The sequence below is a fragment of the Polyodon spathula genome, chromosome 32, assembly GCF_017654505.1.
Source record: "Polyodon spathula isolate WHYD16114869_AA chromosome 32, ASM1765450v1, whole genome shotgun sequence".
Classification (NCBI taxonomy): Eukaryota; Metazoa; Chordata; class Actinopteri; order Acipenseriformes; family Polyodontidae; genus Polyodon; species Polyodon spathula.
In genome coordinates, this window is record NC_054565.1 from 526,895 (window position 1) to 534,302 (window position 7,408).

The following is a 7,408-nucleotide window of genomic DNA, read 5'->3' on the forward strand; positions in this document are numbered from 1 at the left end:
TAGAAACCTTATTCGGAGTACTAGCCCTTCTAGACGCCTTATTCAGAAAACCAGTTTTTTTTTTTTCTAGACACACGAGTCGTCGTTTTATAATCTATAATATATAAGACAACGGCTTGTGTGCCCAATGAAGCCTTTCCAAAAACTGTGCACAAATATATTAGTACTTGTATGAGCCCAAACTGGTTGCTGACTATGCAATATCTTCCTATTTTTTTTTATTAGGTTTTTTTGTATATCACTCAATACCAGGAAGAATATTTATTTTATTATCCTTGTAGTCACATTGAGATTAAAACCTCTAATATGAGTGAGGAAAAAAAAACAGCAACAAACAGTGTTTCAAAGACAGCAACAAGGTACGGATGGGGTTTGAACCCATGATCTTCGGTTTACGAGACCGACGCCTTACCACTTGGCCACCGCACCCTTCATGACTGAGTAACTCAAATATAAAAAAAAGAGTCCCTGAGTGAGCCACCAAGGTTTCTGAATGCCAAGGACAGCAAAATAGTCATGGAAACTATTTCAATACAAAAAAATGTATTTAAAATATAAATAGAAAATAGTTTGCCAGAAATGTAGAATAAATAAAAATTAGTAAATACATTTGCAGACCACTTTTTTGTATTGAAATAGTTTCCATGACTATTTTGCTGTCCTTGGCATTAACAGAAACCTTGGTGGCTCACTCAGGAACTCTTTTTTTTATATTTGAGTTACTCAGTCATGAAGGGTGCGGTGGCCAAGTGGTAAGGCGTCAGTCTCGTAAACCGAAGATCATGGGTTCAAACCCCATCCGTACCTTGTTGCTGTCTTTGAAACATTTTTGCAAATTATATATATATATATTTTTGCAAATACTATATATATATATTTTTACAATACTACACACCATCTACCGGCTGTAGTATACATCGATTTATTTATTTTTTCATAACAATTAACTGAAAGTTTCAGCACTGCCACAATCAACAAGCCTCTCAGTAACCGTAGTTTGATCTAAAATAACTGGTACTTCTATAACAATAATTCCAGTAGTTATAGGCTTTCTTTGAAAATGAATTAATTTGAATTTAAGAATCTTACATCTTTTAAAAGAAACATTTTTTTATATTGAATGGAGGTCATATACAAGCCTGATGATATGATCGCATTGCTGAGTAAAGAGTAACCATAAAGGCAGGCACATGCTAATAGTGTGCAGTTGTTCAAAAAATACAACTTTATCATGGAAGCTTATCAAATCTATGTCCTGCTATGAGTAAATCTTAATGGAAACATTTAACAAAAAATGATATTTAACCAACCTTGTACATGACATTTAAAAATCTGAGTTTCCCCTTATATTTATAGCAACAGACTTGGAAAGCATCTTCAGTGTTACCATGAAGGAAACATAACATAAAAATGATGACTGTCTTAAGAATACAAAGCATGGCGTTTCTTAATAATATGTTACCCAGGACAGCGAAATCAGTCACTTGGTCAAAAATTTCAAAACTGTTTTATTGTGACAATGGATTGGACATATAATAAGCTTTAAAATAATACCAAACTTATTGATATATCTCAAATGGGGCCCGGGATATGACATTTTGAAATCTGCAAAGTCAGAAGACGCCATTTTGAAAAAATTAAGTTGAAACATAGGGCACCTACTTTCCAGCTATTTCCTTAGCAACCATTATGCTAGAATTCTGACACATACACCAAATGTTCACCAATAACTCCTAAGACCTTTCTGCAAAATCTGACAAAGAAATTATATGATACAAATATTTATTTTTCATTTATTGAAACATAGAAAAATTATTTTTTTTTTTACAATTCATAGCTATTTTTTTAAAACAAAAATGTAAATGCTTTAAATTAAAAGTGCTGAACTATTTACATTTACATTTACTATTTACATTTCAGTTGGTATTTGCATATTCTGAAATACATATCTTGGACTACCTTATCTCAGTTAACATTAGCTAGTCTAGGATTAGTGCAAATCGGTTTGTGAAACCAGTTAAAAATCATTAAAAAGCTCGGATTAGGCAAATTAATTATTGGTTCAATTGATTAAGTAATTCTGAGCTCATTTGGAAAAAGAAACCAGCAGACACAATGATCAACCTGGACCAGGATTGTTTCCAAATGTAATTAATAACACTGTGTAACAAATGTTTTATTTTTATTTTTTTTGGTTCCTGGGTAGTAAGTGTTATTTCCTAATTGCTTATGCCTCAAAAGTATAGAAAATGGCTATTATTCCCCACAAACTTTGCTTTTGTGACCAGGACAGTGATATTTTGAAATTTACCTATTTTCCAGAACATTCTAGATAGATTCAGTACTGAGTAAACTTGGAGTAACTTCTAGAACTTTCTAGTAATATATATAGTAGTATAAATACAGGGGCCTTAAGCCCACCAGTTCAGTTTAGTTCCAGCTGCCTAAGTGGATACATATCTGCATTTTTCTGAGATGGCATCAAGAGGCTGCAAGCATCCGGCAGACGCATTTTGCTATGTCTGCGGCCAATTTATCAAGACAAGAGCGAAAAAGTACTCTGTGGAAGCAACTGCTAAGATGTGTGAGGCCTACAAGGCATATTTCGGCATGCCTGTCGGGGATCAAGACAAACCCTGGGCACCTCATTTCACCTGCGAGCACTGCAAAAAAACTCTGGAAGGTAAGATGGACAATTGTTGCTCGGAATTTTATGTTATAAAATTTGTTAAAATTTTTTAAATTGTAAAAGTTTTTAATTTTAAAATGTTTTACAATTTTCAATGTTATTGAAAAAATATACCCTATATGAAAAATGTTGCGAGAATCTCTTACACCTTAGTCATGGGTGAAATAAATGTATTTTTGTAGGATGGTACAGAGGGGAAAAGAGAGCCATGAAGTTCGCTATCCCAAGAACTTGGCGGGAACCCACTGACCACTCAAGCAACTGCTACTTCTGAATGGTGGACCCTTCCAAACGTCGGTCTGGCAAGAATGCACCTGCTATCACGTATCCGGACCTTCCTTCATCCATCGCCCTGGTGCCACACTGCCATGAGCACCCCGTACCCACTCCTCCGGAGAGAGCAGCCATCTTTAGAAGAGAGCAGCAAGTCAGAGAGCGAGGAAGACGTTGTAGATCCAGATGACAATTTCAGAGGTGGAGCTGAGGAGAGAAACCCATACTACCCCAACCAAAAAGACCTCAACAGCTTGATTAGAGATCTTGGTCTCACCAAGTCCAATGCTGAGCTTTTGACGTCTAGGCTCAAGTAGTGGAACTTGTTGGATGAAAGTGTGCAAGTCGCAGATCAGAGGAAGCGTCACCAACCTTTTTCCAGCTTCTTCACCCATCAAGATGGGCTCTGCTTCTGCCACAATGTGACCAGTCTGTTCGAGGCAATCGGAATCGCCTGTAACCAGAATGAGTGGCGCCTCTTCATTGACAGCTCATCCAGGAGCCTCAAAGCCGTTCTGCTCCATAATGGTAACAAGTACCCGTCTCTTCCCCTGGCTCACTCGGTGCACCTCAAAGAGGATTACAACAGCATCAAGACCTTGCTGGACGCCTTGAAGTATGATGAGTATGGCTGGGAGGTCATAGGAGACTTCAAAATGGTGGCATTCCTGATGGGTCTCCAAGGCGGTTTTACCAAGTTTCCCTGCTATCTTTGCCTTTGGGACAGCAGGGACACCAAGGTGTACTACCACAGGCAGGACTGGCCACAGCGGACCGAGTTCTCTGTGGGGAGGAACAACGTCAAGTGGGAGCCACTGGTGGACCCCCGGAAGGTGCTGATGCCACCACTGCACATCAAATTGGGCCTTATGAAGCAATTTGTCAGAGCTCTAGATAAGGAGTTGGCAGCCTTCAAGTACCTTCAAGACTTCTTCCCTAAGCTGTCTGAGGCAAAGGTCAAAGCCGGCGTCTTCGTCGGACCAAAGATAAAGAAGATCGTGGAGTGCAATGAATTCCCCAAGAAGCTCACTAGTAAGGAGAAAGCGGCTTGGAACAGCTTTGTCACAGTGGTTCGGGGCTTCCTGGGCAATCACAAGGCTGAAAACTATGTGGAGCTGGTTGAGACTCTGGTGAAGAACTACGGCATAATGGGCTGTAGGATGTCCCTCAAAGTCCATATCCTTGATGCCCATCTTGATAAATTCAAGGAGAACATGGGAGCATACTCGGAGGAGCAAGGCGAGTGCTTCCACCAGGATATACTGGACTTTGAATGCCGCTACCAAGGACAGTATAACGAGAACATAATGGGAGACTACATTTGGGGGCTGATTCGTGAAAGTGATTTACAGTATAATCGTAAATCTCGAAAAACTACTCACTTCTAAATCTTTTGTAGTCATTTTTGTATTACTTTAGTATAAATACATGTTAATTTGGATTCATATGTTGTTTTTTTCTGACTTTATGTGAACGAAAAGACACAAATTCTCCCGTTTTCTCATTGGAAACAGGTACATTTCAAAATATCACTGTCCTGGTCACAAAAGCAAAGTTTGTGGGGAATAATAGCCATTTTCTATACTTTTGAGGCATAAGCAATTAGGAAATAACACTTACTACCCAGGAACAAAAATTGTGTTACATAGTGTAATCATGAATTGCATTCAAAAATTAAATTTTTAAATGATAATGTAAATCTTGTCAATTTCAAAGCAATGGTCATACAAAGCAAGGGGATTTCAGTCTGAAGCCCAAGTCAGTAAAAATTCTGAAATGTGTATAACACGGTGTTAGAACATTGGCCTAAGTGTAAAAGTGTCTGTTGTTCTGAGTTAACTAGCATGTTACCTAATTAACCTTTTGTCACCAATTATTGTTAACAGGTGAGGGTCGATGATTACTATAAATATAGGTAGCATAGGCACAAGTTTGTCATTCCTGAATGTAAGGGAGCAGAAAATGGCAAATTGCGGTCAGTTAAGCAAAGAAAAAATACAGTATGTAATTACTTTAAGAAATTAAGGTCAATGTTTAAGACAAATCGCAAGAACTTTACAAGTGTTTGTAACTGCTGTGGCCACGATTTGAGGAAATATCAAACTGGAAAAGAGATTCTTCTCCATGTGTCCAAACCCCAAAAATATCATCTACAAACCGAATGTATTCTAAAGGTTCTCTTTCTGATTTTCTAAGTAATTGTTCTTCCCATTTCCCCATGTATGTACTGGCAAAATGCATTCCTAATATAGATCCTTTTGCTGTACCATCGTTTTGTTTGTAATTTCAAGTCTTTTTAACAATTGTGTTGTATCCTTAACATAGCTTAATAATTTCTCAGCATGTGACCTAGGTTGTTTTTCTGCTATTTCAGCTATTATATGTGTTGGATTATCAATCGTGCTCACTATCATTCGCATAGGGTGATTTTCTTTGTGCATTTTAGGATTTCCTCTTGCTAGACCTGTTCAAGCATTATGTGGCTGCATGTATCTTTTATTCTTTTGATGTAATGCCTTTATTATATAATCTCTCCTCAATTTCCTTAACCTCTTTTACTGATTTAGCGATCCTATTGCTTATAACTTCTTCATATGTATCCATCTTCTTTAATTCACATTCTACGGATTTCATATAGTCCTCCGTGTTCATTATCACTATTCCTGATCCTTTATCTGCCGGTCTTATACTTATATCATCATCATTTAACAACTCAGTCATAGCTTATTCTTTAATATTGGTTAAATTAAGTTTACATTTTTTCTTTAGTCCTACTATAATTTCTTGTTTAACTACTTCAATATACATGTCTAACCACTTGTCTCTTCCATCCGGAGGAGTCCACGTGCTTGTACTATTATCCTTAATCCCATAAAAGCATAAGAACATAAGAAAGTTTACAAACGAGAGGAGGCCATTCGGTCCATCTTGCTCGTTTGGTTGTTAGTAGCTTATTGATCCCAAAATCTCATCAAGCAGCTTCTTGAAGGATCCCAGGGTGTCAGCTTCAACAACATTACTGGGGAGTTGATTCCAGACCCTCACAATTCTCTGTGTAAAAAAGTGTCTCCTATTTTCTGTTCTGAATGCCCCTTTGTCTAAACTCCATTTGTGACCCCTGGTCCTTGTTTCTTTTTTCAGGCTGAAAAAGTCCCTTGGGTCGACACTGTCAATACCTTTTAGAATTTTGAATGCTTGAATTAGGTCGCCACGTAGTCTTCTTTGTTCAAGACTGAACAGATTCAATTCTTTTAGCCTGTCTGCATATGACATGCCTTTTAAACCCGGAATAATTCTGGTCGCTCTTCTTTGCACTCTTTCTAGAGCAGCAATATCTTTTTTATAGCAAGGTGACCAGAACTGCACACAATATTCAAGATGAGGTCTTACTAGTGCATTGTACAGTTTTAACATTACTTCCCTTGATTTAAATTCAACACTTTTCACAATGTATCCGAGCATCTTGTTAGCCTTTTTTATAGCTTCCCCACATTGCCTAGATGAAGACATTTCTGAGTCAACAAAAACTCCTAGATCTTTTTCATAGATTCCTTCTCCAATTTCAGTATCTCCCATATGATATTTATAATGTACATTTTTATTTCCTGCGTGCAGTACCTTACACTTTTCTCTATTAAATGTCATTTGCCATGTGTCTGCCCAGTTCTGAATCTTGTCTAGATCATTTTGAATGACCTTTGCTGCTGCAACAGTGTTTGCCACTCCTCCTACTTTTGTGTCGTCTGCAAATTTAACAAGTTTGCTTACTATACCAGAATCTAAATCATTAATGTAGATTAGGAATAGCAGAGGACCTAATACTGATCCCTGTGGTACACCGCTGGTTACCACACTCCATTCTGAGGTTTTTCCTCTAATCAGTACTTTCTGTTTTCTACATGTTAACCACTCCCTAATCCATGTACATGTGTTTCCTTGAATCTGCGTTCAGTTTGAGAATTAATCTTTTGTGCGGGACTTTGTCAAAAGCTTTCTGGAAATCTAAATAAACCATGTCATATGCTTTGCAATTATCCATTATCGATGTTGCATCCTCAAAAAAATCAAGCAAGTTAGTTAGACACGATCTCCCTTTCCTAAAACCATGTTGACTGTCTCCCAGTACCCTGTTACCATATAGGTAATTTTCCATTTTGGATCTTATTATAGTTTCCATAAGTTTGCATATAATAGAAGTCAGGCTTACTGGTCTGTAGTTACCTGGTTCAGTTTTGTTTCCCTTTTTGTGGATCGGTATTACGTTTGCAATTTTCCAGTCTGTCGGTACCACCCCTGTGTCAAGAGACTGCTGCATGATCTTGGTTAGCGGTTTGTAAATTACTTCTTTCATTTCTTTGAGTACTACTGGGAGGATCTCATCCGGCCCAGGGGATTTGTTTATTTTAAGAGCTCCTAGTCCCTTTAACACTTCTGCCTCAGTTATGC

The 7,408-nt window shown here is 37.7% G+C and overlaps 2 non-coding genes across 2 annotated transcripts; one reads left to right on the forward strand and one right to left on the reverse strand.

The window, feature by feature from the left end:
• Positions 1–357: 357 nt before the first annotated feature.
• Positions 358–429, reverse strand: trnat-cgu. Its single transcript has one exon. It is a non-coding gene; the product is annotated as a tRNA-Thr (tRNA).
• A 306-nt stretch (positions 430–735) lies between these two features.
• Positions 736–807, forward strand: trnat-cgu. The gene has a single exon. It is a non-coding gene; the product is annotated as a tRNA-Thr (tRNA).
• The last annotated feature ends 6,601 nt before the right edge of the window (positions 808–7,408 follow it).